Source organism: Typopeltis vanoorti, chromosome 10 (assembly GCF_054136105.1).
Source record: "Typopeltis vanoorti isolate ZY-2024b chromosome 10, IOZ_Tvanoo_1.0, whole genome shotgun sequence".
In the NCBI taxonomy this organism is placed as follows: domain Eukaryota; kingdom Metazoa; phylum Arthropoda; class Arachnida; order Uropygi; family Thelyphonidae; genus Typopeltis; species Typopeltis vanoorti.
In genome coordinates, this window is record NC_143558.1 from 29,009,749 (window position 1) to 29,027,340 (window position 17,592).

Genomic DNA, 17,592 nt, shown 5'->3' on the forward strand with positions numbered 1-17,592 from the left:
TCTTTTAGATCTGATATTTCTGCATACTTTATTATGCTATTTTGCCCTCTTTATCTTGACTAGTAGCCTACTCTTCTTTGCGGAAATATCAGCTCTAAGAGATTATATAAGTACACTACAATTAATAAACATTTAGTATTGAGAAGGATCAGAAATAAATGTTCATTAAGTATAGTGTACGAGTTCCATTTTACTGATTTGAATCAATATCAGAAACCAGGAGTTATAGTTCATGTGCATGGAACAATATATCACGGGCTAAGGATACGATGGCAGTAGTGGTTGGTATAAAGATCCTATAAATATGCGGTGGACAATCAGAAAGAGATCTGCTTTGTTTGTATATGGATTGCTATCCATAAACCGCGGTTGCTGTTACATGCCTTCTGTTCTTCCCAGGAATTGCATTATGCAAATTTTTTTCTTTTTCCAAAACTGCAGTTGATATCACAAAATACAAAATAAATGTTTTACAGCTTTGTTTAAATATTCTTTGGCGATTTAACAAGTTATCGACAAAGCGATTCTGACTTATTTGGATCATCCCCTATAACAGTGGTGTTCAACCTTTTTTACAATGCGAGCTACTTTTCTATAAAACGTTATTCGGCGATCTACTCTCTTATATAGATCACGTTCCCCAAACCTGATATCTGATTACGCACAAATAAACAACTAAAAATAAACAACAAAAAATACACAACTAAAAACTTTCTTTGTGGATTTAAAAATTTATTTATCATTTTAATTATTTTAATACACCACAAAAAAACAAATATATTGGAATAAAATATTTATTTCTCTATTTTGGAAAACCAAAGTTAGAAAAAACAACAGATTGATTACAAACTCACAAGTTACAGGAAATGCTGGTTGATTAAAAAAAAAAAAAAGAAGTTAATGTGAAATTTGCTATTGTTTGGACCTCGCAATATTTTCATAGTCACATTGATATGAAGAAGCGGCTAATCGCAGACAATCCTCCAAATGATCATTTGTAATTTGGTTTCTTAATTGATTTTTTTATGACGGTCTTATTTGAAAAAGCGGATTCTGACAAGTATGTCGATCCGAAACACGATAGAATTTTTCACGCAATATCAGTTAATATTGGGAATTTTTCATGTGCATACTTCCAAATGACTTCATTGTTTATTGATTTTAAATGTAAACTATTCTGAATGTTTATTATCTCAAGTTCTACTTCAGCTTGGTTTATATCAAACAGCCCACTAATTTTATTTTAAATTTCTGTGATGTTGAAGTTTTCTTGAAATGGATTATTGATAAAAGATATAATCGTTCCAGTTTTATTAAAATCTTTAAATCTTGAATTTAGTTCTTCCTCAACTAATTCTATTTCCTGAATAAATTCTTTTAAATCATAGCGAAGCATTTCTTGATTTTTTTCAAAAAAGTTTAATAAATTGGGAGATGTCTAAATTCGCGGTCATTTATATTTTTCTTTAATAAAAGTAAGTATTGTCGGAAAGTTTTTATTGAACTTAACATGTCAATTAAATTTTTATCTCTATCTTGCAACTATAAATTTAAATTTAAATCATTTGTGGATAAATATATCCTTTTTCATCAAGAAAAAATTTTATATCGTTAATTAATACAAGGCATCTTTCTAAAAATTGACTTCTGCTGAGCCAGCGAACATTATTATACAACAGAAGTTCCCTATCATCATCTGCCTGTAATTTAAATAATCCCCGTTGCAGGGCTTTTCCTCGAACAGAATTTACAGTTTTAAATGTAATATCCAAAACATCTTTTGGGTTTAATCTTTTACTACACAGTACTTGTTGGTAAATAATACAGGGGTACGTTAAAAAATCTGGATATTTGTCATCGTTTTTACATAATGAAATGAAGCCTGATTTATTACCTATCATTGCAGGAGCACCATCAGCAGTAATAGACACAAGTTTAAAAAGCGGAAGTTTGTGTTGTTTCACAAATTCATCAAATGCCGAAAAAATGTCTTCTCCCCTAGTCCTTCCCAATAATGGTATAATTTTCAAAAGTTCTTCTTTACTTGAATAATCTTGAAATACCATGTGAATAAATACCATTAACTGAGCAATATCCGTTTGACTGATCAAATTGTAATGAAAACGCAACACACTGGTGAATGCCTGACATTAACCTGGCCTGGAAACTTTTCTCCGGCAATTTGAAATCTTGTCTGCGGCCTAGAAGTAGTGTCTCTCTAGCGACTTCTCTGCTAGAGAAGCTCCTTTCTGGAAGCGGGAAACCCTCTCTCAAGCAACGTGAATCCGGGCAGTCTCTGACCGCGACTCTGAACCGGGCGGTCTCCTCTCTGACAGCAATTCTGGAACCAGGACCCCTTCTGCTTGCTTCAGTCCTTTTTTATTATGCCTCCTCTGAGACCTCGGATGAAGTTTGGCAACCCCAAAAGAATCGGTATGAGTCTTTGATCTTAAGTTTCAAGTTCGACAGGCCTTTTGTTCTCCTCCGCTTTCTTTCGATTATAATCTGCCGGCCATCGGAAAGTTGTTTGAACTCTTTCTGACTGACTTCGGAGATGTTTACACTTAGAGCCTGCAAGCGTTTCTCATACATACAAGTTTCAATAGCAATCTTTCTAATACTGCCATGTACAGCTTCGGCGTACATGGCAGTATTAGAAATTGTTCTTTGTTTAAAAAACAAAGACAAAAACATTGCCTTGTTTTTAAACACTCTTAACATATTCTTATTAAAGCAGTATATACAGTTAGCTTCAAAAGAGTTATTTATAATAACAGCTAATACAAACTATACCGAGACAAACAAAGTTTATTTTTTACAATATTCACACGGGACTTAACCTAAGTACAAAATCGATGTAATGTGCTTTGGAATGTTTAATATTTAAGCTGCAATCGAGTTTTTACACTTTGCTTATAATCGTATTCACTCGGCTCGCTGTTTGACTTCCACTGATCCAAATTAATTCATTTACCCGGACTTATAAGAAAATTACTGATTTGACTATTTTCACGAAAAATAAATAAACAATACCAATACACTTAAAGCGAATTAAAAATAATACAAAATAACGAAAAATAAAATATCATTATTTTGTATTTTGTTTTCAGTTTTAATTAAATTTGTAAGGAGGAATACACAAGAGATCGACCAAAAATCGCCCCACGATCGACTGGTTGAACACCCCTGCCCTATAACATCGATTTCTTCTAACCATTAATGTTACTAAACAAACCAATTACCTTTCAGAATCTATTTTACTCCTGAAGATCTCTGATAATGACTCGCTCCAGGCTGCCATCAAAATGCACTGTTAGAAAAAAATAAAATAAAAATATAAGGACTCATTGGAAAATTAGAATTCTAAATTAGCAAAAATTTCGAAACGAAATTACGTATGAAATTAAATATAAAATTATGAAATAATGTAAAGTTAGGTCTACTAGGAGTTTGACATCGATCAGTTTATAGAGCAGCCCTCTATGCCAGACTTCGTCGAATGCCTTTTTGCTGTTTTCAATTTTCTTCACATTTCAAAGAACGAAACGTATCCCACACTAATGTGGTTCACGCCTCTCACGATTTGTGTACAGTATTTGACAAGATGGATGGCTGCGTTCCACCTTGTAATCTTGTCAGTGTCACTGGTTCTACAATCTTTTCTAGGCAGGAGAGCAGGCTGATCGAGCACTAGTTATCTGAGGGAATTGTTTTACTTTCTCAGTTTCGGGATTAAGATTAAACAGCTTTTTTTTTTTTTTTATTAATGAAATCATACGTTGTATTAATGATTACATAAAGTCCTTATCCTTATAAGGACTGGCTTAAAGGGGCGAAGCAAGTATGCTTTTTATCTTACCCGTTATCTGTATAGGACAGTGTAGGGATAAGGTGTTATTGAGCTATTAAAGCTCTGATCATGGCAGGAGGGTAACAGCAACAGCCGAACCTCAGTTAAACTTCATTGGTACAGCATTGCCATCCATTACCCTCCAAGGGTATTGGATTGAATGAATCAATCACTGACTGTTTAAGTAAAGGTGAACTCAAAAAAATTCGGAGCGATCTCTAGGCCACTCCATAGTGGGCGAAAAACCGTCTATATCTCAGCGTTGGTTCCACTCAGTGAGGGCTCCCCCACCAGCGAGCAGAACCACTAATATTCCGAAGAAAATCATTCACCCTCCAAGGGTATTAATCACCGCATCTCACGGCCGATTCTCCCAAAAATCTCCAGATTACATAAAGTTAACATTAACATTAACATTTCTGGCTAGATGGGGGAAGCAAAATTGCTTTTCATATTCCCCTTTGTCTTGTAATGGAAGAACTTTGAATGGAGTGTTTGTGAGCTATATGCTCGCCCATTGAGGGCGGTGAAGTTAGTTGCGTTCAGCTGAACTTAAAATAGATTTTGGTCTTTTAAATTTGTAGATTTCTTCTTCATTATATTCCGAGGCTTCCTTGATTAACGGGTTTGGATGGTTACTTGTCTTGGTAAAGAACTTCTCAGCTAGATTTATGAGAAAGGAAGAGATATAAGGGATATTAACTTCTCTATGGATCTGGGTGTTTCTTATGAACCAAGGAGCATCCATAATCATCCTCAGGCATTTATTCTGTAATCTCTGAAGTTTTAGAATGTTAGAATTTGCGGTGTGGCTCCAAGCTGAGGATGCGTAAGTGATAACCGGTCGAATTACCATCTTGTAAATTGTTAATTTTGTTTGCATGTCCAGTTTACTTTGTCTGTTGATCATAGGGTAGAGCTGTGCTAAGACGTTGGATGTCTTTGAGGAAATGTAACTAATATGTTTGCTGAATAAGAGTTTACTATCAAGAATCACTCCAAGATATTTAACTTCAGTCTGCCATGGAATCTTTACTCCCAATAAATAAATATCCTCCATGGTATGGATTTTCTTTCTAGTAAACAGTATGGCTGAGCTTTTCTGGGAGTTAACTTGGATCCTCCAGTCTGCCATCCACTTTTCTAAAGTGTGTATGCTATTTTGTAGTCTTTTAGTTGCCAGTTTTGGGCTCAGTGATCTTGTCATCAGTGCAGTATCATCTGCATATAATGCAGTGAATGTTGTTCTTGGGTTCAGAGGGATGTCTGCTACATACATTGAAAACAATAGAGGTGCCAGAAGAGATCCTTGAGGTACGCCTGCCGAGATCCTGCGTCTGGTCGAAACCGTTTCGCCTACCCTGACCTGCATGTATCTGTCTTTCAGATAAGAATGTATTACCTTTATTAGTCTGACTGGGAAATTAAATTTTATCAGTTTGTAGAGAAGATCTTGATGCCATATTTTATCAAACGCCTTCTCTGCGTCGATGAAGATGGCAGCTGTATTGAGTTTCCAGTTGAAACCTTTAGTAATGATTTCTACCAGCCGGTGCACTTGTTGGGCTGTACTATGGGCCCTACGGAAGCCGAACTGTTCGTTAGGCAAAATTCCTAACTTATCTGTTTCTGCTTGGAATCTTGAGAGGATCACTTTCTCTGTTATCTTTCCGAGGCTGGATAATAGGCTTATGGGTCTGTAGCTTTCAGGAAGGTGGGCATTTTTTCCTGGATACTTCAGTGGTATGATTGTGGCTGTTTTCCATGTAGAAGGGAAATGCTGGAATCTAAAGATAGCATTTGTAATGTTGACGAGATGGACTATGGCCTTTCTTGGAAGTAGTTTCACTCTTCTGTTAGTTATGCCATCCGGTCCTGGAGCTTTTCTATTGTTTAGATGGGAGATGATATTTATCATTTCTGTTGGATTTGTAAGAGTGATATGTTCTGAGTTGACAATGTTCTGTGTCAAGGTTGACCTAACATGACGGTGAATCTTGTACATAAGGTTGATATTTAAATTAATATAAGATGGGTTGCACTGAGATTCTAGGTTATCTACTAGTGCTTCGGCTTTCTCTTCATCTTTGTGAACTGTCCCTTTCTTGGTTTGGATAGGGAGTATGAGTTGCTTTTTGGTTCGGATTGCTCTTAAGAATTTCCATACAGAATGATCTTCAGTATTGATGTTAGCCAATTTGTTTTCACATTGATGGTTTCTGTGTTTTTGAAGAGCTTCTCGGACCTGCCTGTTTAGATTGTTCAATACTTTTTTATCTTGTGGGGCTCTGGTATTGTGGTATCTCTTCCTGGCTCTATTTTTTGCTCTGATTAGGTCCATGATTTCTTCAGGGATACGGTTTGTTGGGTTGAAGACAGTTGATTGTCTGACTGATTCAATTGCTTTCTGAATTTTTATGGTTAAGTTATTTATTGCTGTGTCAATCTTTTCCTTTTTACCGATATTGTGTACCGGACCAATATGATCGGGAAGAACCTTGGCTAACTTGTCCCATGGTATGAATGTGTGAAGAGGAGAGAATTGATCTGATGAACCTAGATTGAGCACTATGGGACTGTGGTCAGAAGATAATTCGTTGACTGATTCCAATTTGAATTGGTATCTTAAATTTTTAAAAATGACAATGTCCAGCACATCCGAGCTACCCGAAGGGCTGATATGGGTGGGCTCAGTAGGGCCGGTCACTACAACAGAGTTGAGCATTGCATAGTTGAAAAGTGTGTGGCCTTTGGTGTTAGTTGATGAGCTGTACCAAGCTGTGTGTTTTGAGTTGAAATCTCCTGCTCTTATTATGGAGTCATTTGGACTAAGTATGGAGTCCAGATCTGTTGACAGTAGAGGAATGCTTGGAGGGTTATAAGCAGCATAGATCTTAAGACTCCCAGCATTGAAGGTATGTACCTCCACACCAGTCACCTCCAGGTTTACTGTTTTGGGCTTGTCTATTGTGTTATGATTCAAATAACTTTATATATATGGCTGTGCCTCCACCTCTTGTGCCAATTCTGTCGTTTCTGTACATAGCGTATCCACAGATTTTTGGGTTATTAGCTGGTCTTAGGTGTGTTTCACCAATCAGGATGATATCAGCATTGAAACGAGTTGAAAGTTCTTGTAGTTCCAAAATCTTGTTCATCAATCCATTTGCATTCCATGCTATTATCTTAAGAGCTTTTGGTTTGAATTTATTATTCATGACAGATGGCTGTTATAATGTTTTGAGTGCTTTGCAGGAATCTCTTTCTGGAAGATGTTGAGAGGCATGTCTTGCTGAATTCTTGCAGTATAGTGGCAAGTGAGGCTGTTAAAACGGATGTTATGTTGAAGCTTTCTAGCTCGAGAGATGTAGGAGGCTTAGTTCTTGCAGCCTCAGCATGTGTTTTGGTCATGGTTGTTCCTTCTTGTGAGGAAGAAGGCAAGGTGTTTCGGACTGGAAGACGATTTGTTTGGTTGCTTAAAACGTTGTTACTTGGCGGAACAAGATTGACTTTGTTGGTACTCGGTTTTTTGGATTGGAAAGGCATCCCTTGTAATTGGCGGGATGAGGTCCTCTGCAGTTTGCACAGCATGCTGGAGTTGTGGGGAGGTTTGGTGCAAGAGATGGTCTGGTGTCCCTCGCCGCACTTCAAGCACCTGTAGGCTGCCTTACATAATTTTTGGGCATGTCCAAATCTTTGGCATCTATGACACTGACCTGCAGATGCTCTTTTCCTTAGAGGCTCAGTTGTAATTTTGAGACCGCATACTACAGTCAGTTCATAGATCTGCTTTTGTGTGTTGTTTATTTCCACCAGCACCAAAGGCATTGGCCGCCTTTTATCTGCTGTGAGCATTCTGCTCACTTTAACTGGGGACAGGCCCTGTCTGGAGAGATCAGTGGACACATCTTCAGGAGTGATACCGTCAGCTATCCCACGTAGAACAACTTTCAGGTTCTTTTCACTAGGTAAAGTGAAGGTGTGGTATGAGACGCTAGCTTTGTCCATAAATCTGGTCACCTGTCTGTAATCCGAGACTGTAGAGTGTTGTATTTTAACTCCCTCATCTGTGTTTTTAGCCCATGGGAATGAGATGTTTTGCTCTCTTAGGGGTGATGAGATAGGGATCCATTTTTCTTTATCCCTTAATATGACTAGTGGTATCTTTTCTTTAGGACCATTGAGTGCTTCTATCCCTGATGTTTTGGGTTCTTCCACATTGATGGAGATTTTTCTCTTCTTTTTCACCAATTGGAACTCTGTATCAGTTTCCAAGGTATGATGACTGCTGTCTTGGGATGTAGCATCTTCCATACTCGGAGAGTGTGCTAAATCTGATTTCGTCTGAGTTATGAGCTCTTCACTCATGTCAACCATATTATCCTCTGTGACTGCTGTGTGTGTGTGGGGGGGGGGGAAATGTGTCAAAGAGCTTGACTTTTCCTGGCCAATTATCACTCAGCAGCTTTCCCAGTCTGAGGAATTCAAAGTAAACTTCCTCGAATTTGGCCTCCTTTAGAAGTTTTGCCATGATAATATTCGGAAATAAGTCACGGATGGAGAAAGAGTAGAGATTGCTCAAGTGTTCCGAGCAGGTAAAGATAATCCTGTGGACTTTTGAGGGTCCACTAGCAAATCCCGTAGACACACTAAGGTGTCTACCAGCAATAAGATGTGGCGATATAAAATACAACAATGGCGATATTAGCGGCAGTAGGCCTAGCGTATCGCCCTTGTAAATTCAATAGACTTACCTAAATAAACCAGTATAGAAAATAAAGTGCAGCAAGTAATTAACTGATATTAATAATGAATAAGCATAAACCTCTAAAAACATATCAGTCAAATTCATAATTCACCATCAAAAATAAACGACACGAAACACTAACACGCGAGCCGCCATCTTACACAAAAACTTCCGTGAAAGTTCCAGTTCAACAATGTATCGTATATATACCTTACATTACATTACATAAAGTCCTTATAAGGACTGGCTTAAAGGGGCGAAGCAAGAATGCTTTTCATATTCCCCGTTATCTGTAGCGGACAGTGTAGGGATAAGGTTATTGAGCTATTATTAAAGCTCTGATCATGGCAGGAAGGTAACAGCAATAGCCGAGCCTCAGTTAGAGCTTCGTTAGCTACAGCATTGCTATCCATTACCCTCCAAGGGTATTGGATTGAATGAATCAATCCTGAATTACATAAAGTCCTTATATCCTTATAAGGACTGGCTTAAAGGGGCGAAGCAAGAATGCTTTTCATATTCCCCGTTATCTGTAGAGGACAGTGTAGGGATAAGGTGTTAATGAGCTATTAAAGCTCTGATCATGGCAGGAGGGTAACAGCAACAGACGAACCTCAGTTAAAACTTCATTGGTACAGCATTGCCATCAATTACCCTCCAAGAGTATTGGATTTTCTTCGAATTCGCAAGCATCGAATTACATAAATAAAGTCCTTATATATATATATATAAGGACTGGCTTAAAGGGGCGAAGCAAGAATGCTTTTCATATTCCCCGTTATCTGTAGCGGACAGTGTAGGGATAAGGTTATTGAGCTATTATTAAAGCTCTGATCATGGCAGGAGAGTAACAGCAATAGCCGAGCCTCAGTTAGAGCTTCATTAGCTACAGTATCGCTATCCATTACCCTCCAAGGGTATTGGATGGAATGAATCAATCATCACCGCATCTCACGGTCGATTGATTCTCGAATTACATAAAGTGAAGAAATCCTTCTTTAATTAATATTTATTATCTATTTTACAAATTGGTGTAGCAATTATTTTAAAAATAACTAAGGATAATATAAGAATTATTAATTTTTATTCATAAATTTTGTTTTTAATAATTTATAAATTTTGTTTCTTAAACTTTAAATAAAATATAGAAATTATCAGTTAAAAATTAAATAAAAAACAATATTTATAATTCAGTTAAACGTGGCTAAATGCTTTCATGATACAAAAATAGTTTTATTTGAACAAAATACAGGTTGGCCTTTCAGTCATGAAGGAGTTTAAAATGTGAATAAATTATTTGATTATTTTTTTTGTTGTTAATTTTATTTTTTTCATGTATTCTAAGAAATATTTTGAAATTAATTTGGTCCATCTTTGTGAAGCCGAAAATGGAAGGTATTTGGTATTTGCATGATGTGCTTTTAATTAACTAACCAGAAAACATCTATAGATTCTGTACTTTATTATAGTAAAGAGTAATAAAATAATAAATAAATAAGAAATTAAACGCTTAAACCCCTTCATGACTTATGGGCCAAGCATTGTAATTAGAACGTTCAATTAAATGAATACAATTGACCATCAGAAGTCGCTCGTTAAAATACGAACAACAGAAACAGCTACGCTACTATGCGTTTGTATTCTGATTCAAATTTACTTGTTAACTGGCAGAATTCCGATATTGTCAGATCTCACATGTCGCCTTCTGAGTGAGGCACTTCCAACTGCATGAATCCACCTATATGTTGGTCTTCCTCTGAATATTCATCTTGCCGTCCTGGAACAAATGCCTACGTTTGCTAACTTTTACTCTATCTTATTCTGTTTAGGTGACCACACCACCTTTATGGAATCATGCAGACGTTTACTGGATTTAATGAAGAGTATTATACCATCTGTGTAAAGTAAAAAGCAAATGTTAACCTCTTTAATTTCAATATCACGCCTAATGCGACTTTTTTCAAAATTTGATCCATATAGAAGACAATTAACATAAGAAATGATGGTCACCATTGTCTACCACCTGATTTAATGCAGACCATCTTCCCGTACCTCCTTCAGTTGTAACAGCTGACTTACAATTAAAATACAATGTGTTGCTCTATGTAATATCCCATTTACACCATACAACTGAAGCGTTTCGAACAGCTTTTTAGTCCTCTATCTTATGCATCTTTCCGATTTCCAAAACGTAAATAAAAATCCCTGTTATATTCCCATGATTTCTGAACTGTCTTAAAGTGAAAATCAGATCCAGACAACTTGTATATTTTCTTAATGATGAAAGATTCCTCATTAAGGGTTTTCTAAGAATTCAATGGGATCCTCATTTGAACAGAGCTATTTTATCTTATGCGTATATTACATATTAGAAGTTTCTAACCTTCCCTATAAAAAAAAGATTTTTGTAACCAGAGAAAAATATCCCATTTCGGATAACAAATCCGGTTAAATGAAGACTTTCCGGAACAAAACTTGAAAATAATCGTTATCACTACAAATTATGTCAACAACCTTTCCGAAACGGAACTTATTGTAATTTCCTGCGAATTCTATTTCCTTTCACAACATAACGATAACTACATTAAAAAAAAATTCGCTAAACTTAGATGTAAAAGTTGACTTTATATTGCTGAAACTATAAGGTGTTGGAATAAAATGTTATTATTTTTCTTAAGATTAGCTAAGTTTTATATTTCAGAAAAATATTTTAAATACTTTTAATAAATATATTTATAATAATTAGTGAAAATAATTTTAAATCCTACAAACATTCACAACATTAATCTATTGGGTTTCCCTATTCCATTAGTGATTAAGCTTACATGTTTTGTTTTTAATTTTTCTTAAAGGTGCGTTATTCAAAATATTTTAAGCTCACAGTTATAGGTTAAACTCCATTATGCGAAACTCGTGGAACTATAAAAATCAAATTACTTATTTACTTTATTTTAAATAGTGTATTGACAATATTTAAATAGTCAATATTAATAATCATTAAAAAATGGAAAATTTGATCAAGACGTCCTTTGGTTTCGTAGTCTGATACTATAAATTAGTAGCGCCATCTTTTTACGATATTTTTAAGTTGTAGACAATGTCAAAGTTGCAACGATGAATTATTTTGCAACTGCACTTTTCTGCTTCACAAAGGGTCTCTTTATTTACCTACAATTGACCATTTTCTTTTAACGTGAATCGTTGTACTTTTTCCTTCTTTACGTACATTTAATGGTCACTAAATAAAAAGAAAATTAAAATACATTTTTGGCTTTAATAATTCTACGTACATACAATACATATACAGTATCATTAAGAATAGTGTTTTTAACATTGGTAAACTATTGAAAGTTTATTTTTCACTTGGTTAGGCTATAATAAATTTAGTTTAATCCTTTATCCCAGTGTGAGAGCAAACAACGTTTGCACCTGAAAATATCTTCAGGACTGAATATAATAAATTTAGTTTAATTCTTTATTCAAGTGTGAGCAAACAAAGTTTGCACTTGAAAATATCTTCAGGACTGAATATGGTGTTGTACTACCTTACTGGGGTAAGGAAGTACAACTCCGGGCAACTCGTAGCAAAGGTGGAGCAAGCAACCAAAAATCCTATCCCAGTATCTCCCACAATGCAAAACACATCTCCTTGCAGATATGTATATAACATAATGCGATGTTATGCATTAAGGGATTGGCCACTACCCAGACTAGTTTCGACATTTATTGAGGTCTCTTCAGTGGGAGCCAGGCCCAGTGGTGGAGATATAATGTTATGCATTAAGGGAATGGCCACTGCCCAGACTAGTTTCGACCTTTATTGAAGTCTCTTCAGTGGGAGCCAGGCCCAGTGGTGGAGATACCAGGCAGAAGCAATAGCGAGATCATCTTTACCTATAGGAGTTGCTAAAAGTTGTGCCACCTTTTTTTATTAAATTACTCTGGATTTAGAGAAAGATGTTGAAAGTTTATTTTTCATTAAGTTATACTATAATAAATTTAGTTTAATCCTTTATCCAAGTGTGAGCAAACAAAGTTTGCACCTGAAAATATCTTCAGGACCTCGGCTAGTTTCGACCTCAATAAAGGTCGAAACTACTCTGGGTAGTAATGGCCAAACCCTTAATGCATAACATTATACATATCCGCAAGGAGATGTGCTTTGCATTATGGGAGATACTGGGATAGGAGTGTTGGTAACTTGTTCCACGAGTTGCCCGAAGTTGTACTACCTTACCCCAGTAAGGTGGTACAACACCATATTCAGCCCTGAAGATATTTTCAGGTGCAAACTTTGTTTGCTCATACTTGGATAAAGGATTAAACTAAATTTATTATTGGTAAACTATGTTTACCCTAATTAATTCACAAATATATATATATATATATATAAAGCCTTATATATATATATATATATACAGGGTGTTCGGGATAAATTTGACAGTTTCGTAAGGAAAAAGAAAATCTTCTTTGTATCTATTAAATTTAATGAATTGACAAAAAAACATTACAGGCAGAGTTAATTACAATACTATCAACAAGATTTAGTCAAAATAACCACCATTAGCATCGATCACAGCTTCAATTCTGCTTCGGAACCTCGAACAAGCTGATGCTACAGTCTCCCTGGGAAGGGCCGCAAGAACTGTTTTAATTTTATCCATTAACTGGGCTTTTGTATTACTGGAAGTGCGATTGGTGTCTTTTTCAACTGCGCCCCATACAAAATAATCCATGGGGTTAAGGTCTGGGGAGTTTGGAGGCCAAACATTTGGACTGGTGAAGTCGTAGAAATTTTCAGACAACCATTTTTGACTTTTCCCAGAGGTGTGGCAAGGGGCCGAATCCTGCTGCCATAAATACGGCCTACCACTGGCTACCCTTGTTATCCAGGGCTTGACTACTGTTAGCAACTCCACGAACAAAGCCCGAATTCCAATGCCAGGGTTCTTCAACACCTGTTCCTGCAGATTTGCGAGGAATTCTGCTGTACGAACGCAATCAGACCGTCTGCTAGGGATCTTTCTTCTTGCTACATCCTCGTAGTCACCATTGCAAGTCTCTAGTTCATGCCTGATTGTTTTTACTGTATTCAGGGAGCATTGGGCAGCAGTCGTAATATCCTTATTTTGATGGCGGGCACGAATCATCATGATACAAGTTATTCTCTTCCATGATTCAGGTGGGTTCCAGCTATCCATCCTTTCTGACATCTTGTATATGAATGAAGAAGGGTCCAAACTTTTAAATGAAGAGAAGTGTGTGTTAATACATGTAACTTACGGAAAAATATAATTAATTATAAATATGTCAAATTTATCCCGAACACCCTGTATATATATATATATATATATATATATATATATATATATATATATATATATATATATATATATATATATATATAAGGCTGACCACCTTATCCTGTAAACGGAGTGAGGTCCGATGATCAATGGACTGGACCCTCGACACCGCAAGGTAAAAGAGGGTATAAGGAAGATGATGATGATGATATATTGTCAGTTCAACAAACTTCATCATTGGCCTACAGAGTAAGATAGGCTGAGAGTCAGCAGATAGTAGGAGAGGAAATGAAGATAGAGTGCATAGTGGTAGAGTAGGTGAAAGAGGCCTGAGTTGACCTGTTTTAGCTGTTTGCCCCCCTCCCCCCAGGGCGCTTCTAAAACGGTCGTTGATTTTTCACTTTGAAAAAAAGGAAGAATCCTAAAAAGGAAAAATGTAACCAAACAAAGAGAGAATAAATCTGGAGAAGGGATGGAAAGGTAAACTTAGAGGTGGAGGAAGGATCTGGCCCGAGTGATGCAGCTCACAAGGAACTGCACCGCCTCGCTGTAAGCCTTCGCCGCTCGGGTTCTCAGGTCCTCCCCCACCTGTGGGAGCTAAAAACCAGTGAAGCTGAGTACAGAAATCCACAAGGTGGTTACTGTTCCTTTCTTTTGTTGTGGGCTGTTATGATTCTTTTGGCCGCCTCACTTCCCTTGGCCATGTCTAGTTTGCAGAGAGCTATGTAGAACGCCGAAGCTGACTCCTCGTCTATATCCAGGGCTACCTCTACTTGCTCAGGGGTGATTTTGCTGATGTCATCAACGAAGAGGTCACCCCATTTTGCACTGACGATGTCGGGTCCATATTTCCCTGTGAGGAGGAGTTCAGGTTCTCCTACTTTATCTATCGCCTCTTTAAACTTTTCTGCCATCCGGGGCATACCTCTAAGGAGATGTTTTAGAGTCTCCCCTGCTTTTGCACGAGGGACGTCTGGGTATTCGCTTTCAGATACTTTTGCTGTTTTGAGATTTGTCAGCTCTTCTTCCTGCGGACTTAATGGCCGTTTGGAAGTTTTGGTGTTCGTCTCCATCTCTACTTCAGCTTCTTCTACTGTATCTGAATTGGCGATGTCTATATTGGCAGTGGTAGCTCCGCTTTCGTCCGTGGGAGTTACTATGATGGTTTCTGCATTGTCAGTCTCTTCTGTTGGGATCGTATTGCTGGTCTCTGCAATTCTGGTAGGTTTCCCTCTCTTACGGGATCTTTTCGTTGTCTTAGACATGGCGGCATGATCAGGAGTGGCCTCAAGAGGCGGAAACTCTTCCTGTGTTGTGACCTTTTCATTAGTTGGTTTTGTTGCTGATGTGATTGCACCACCCATCCTCTCTGCGAGGGTTCTGGATAGGCAGGTGTCGACTTTGTGGTCAGTGACCCCACATTTCAAACACGCTACCTCACATTTTTCTTGGTTGTGGCCAATTTTTAGGCAGTTCTTGCATTTTATGCGAGGACAGTCTGCCCCAAGATGATTGAAGACGCCACATCTAAAGCACTGCTTTTTGACGCCTGGGTAATTTACCATTACCTGGGCAGATCCTATGAGGACAAAGTTAGGAACTTCGGTCCTCATTTCAAGAGAGATAGTTACCTCCCCTGACTTCCACTCAGGATTGTCTGCGTCGTTGTGAACCTGGATTTCCCGTACAACTCCCCACTTAGAGAATACGCTACGAATTATATCGTTGTTCTCTGCATATTCTAGGGGATATCGTGGTATCTTAAGGGTTCTCAGGATGCTTCCAACTATGAAGGGAGATACTTTTATTTTACCACAGTCAAACCCTTGGAGAAGCTTTTCTCTGGTCTCCACATTTTTGGCCACTACCTGGTATCTACCACCCCCGTAAGGGATAAATCCAAAAATGTTCTCTGCGCCGACGCAGTCTATGATAGCTTTCGCCATCGCCCTTGTCGGTAATGGCGGGTATGCACACGCGGGAGAATGGAGGGCATGATCAGATGGGGAGGGGAGCCTAACTATTCCCACCACCAAGTGTTTGATATTTCCCCAGTCCGGGGTTTAGGAAGTTCTGTAAATTTCCATTTAAATATATCGTGAAACCCGATGGGACTCGTACCGATATTAACGGTTAAGAACAGAAACTACACACCTGATCTTAGCCAATGATCAGCGATTATTCAGCGCCAGGTAAGTATCTGTCGCATTATTTGCATTGCACAAATAATAATAATTTTGTGAGTTCAACAAATTTCATCATTGGCCTGTAGAGTAAGATAGGCTGAGAGTTAGCAGATAGTAGGAGAGGAAGTAAAGATAGAGTGCATAGTGGTAGGGGAGATAAAAGAGGCCTCAGTTGACCTGTTTTAGCTGTTTGCCCCCCCCCCCCAGGGGCGTTTCTAAAACGGTCGTTGATTTTTCACTTTAGAAAAAGGAAAAATCCTGAAAAGGAAAACATGTAACAAACAGAAAGTGTAACATAAGTATCGAGAAAGCGAAAGGAATGGAAAACTAAATTTAGAGGTGGAGGAAGGATCTGGCCCGAGTGATGCACCTCACAAGGAACTGCACCGCCTCGCTGTAAGCCTTCGCCGCTCGGGTTCTCAGGTCCTCCCCCACCTGTGGGATCTAAAAACCAGTGAAGCTGAGTACAGAAAACCCACAAAGTGGTTACTGTGTCTTTCATTTGTTGTGGGCTGTTAATATTCTCTTGGCCACTTCACTTCCCTTGACCATGTCCAGTTTGCAGAGAGCTATAAAAAACGCCGAAACCGCCTCCTCATCTAAATCTATAGCTACCTCTACTTGATCATGACTGATTTTGCTGATGTCATCAACGAAAAGGTCACCCCATTTTGCGCTGACAACATCAGGTCCATGCTGCCCTGTAAGGAGGAGTTCAGGTTCTCCTAATTTTGCCATCGCTTCTTTGAATTTATCCGCCACCCCAGGGATACCTCTAATAAGATGGCTTAGAGTCTCCCCTGCTTTTGCATGAGGGACTTCTGGGTGGGCGGTCTCAGATACTTTAGCTGTTTTTGGTGTTATCAACTCTTCTTCTTGTGGGCTTAATGGCCGCATGGAAGTGTTGGTATCTGCCTCCATCTTTTCTTCTTCCTTGGCTATATCTATATTTGTATTTGCTGCTTCTCGTTTTCTCTTTCTTCTACTGTAGTTATATCGACTGTTTCTTCTGTGTGGTTTTTACTGCTCGTTTCTGTTGTGGAAATTTTTTTTTTCCTTACGGTTTTTCTTGGTTGTCTTAGAGGTGGAGGGGTGGCTTTCTGTAGCATCAGGAGTGGCCTTTAAAGGTGGAGAGGCTTCCTGTGCCATTTCCATTGCTTGGTGGAGTTGCAGGTGTGATTGCACCTCCCATCCTCTCTGCCAGGGTTCTTAATGAGCATGTGTCCACTTTGTGGTCAATGACCCCGCATTTCAGGCAAGCTGCCTCACATTTTTCTTGATTGTGGCCTGCTTTGAGACAGTTTTTGCACTTAACTCTAGGACAGTCTGCCCCAAGGTGAGTGAGGGCACCACATCTAAAACACTTGTTTTTTTATGCCAGGATAGTTAATCATTACTCTGGCAGATCCGATATCAACAAAGTTGGGAACGGGCGTTTTCATCTCCAGGGCGATAATGACCTCGCCCGACTTCCATTCCGGGTTGTCTGCATCATTTATTTAGGAC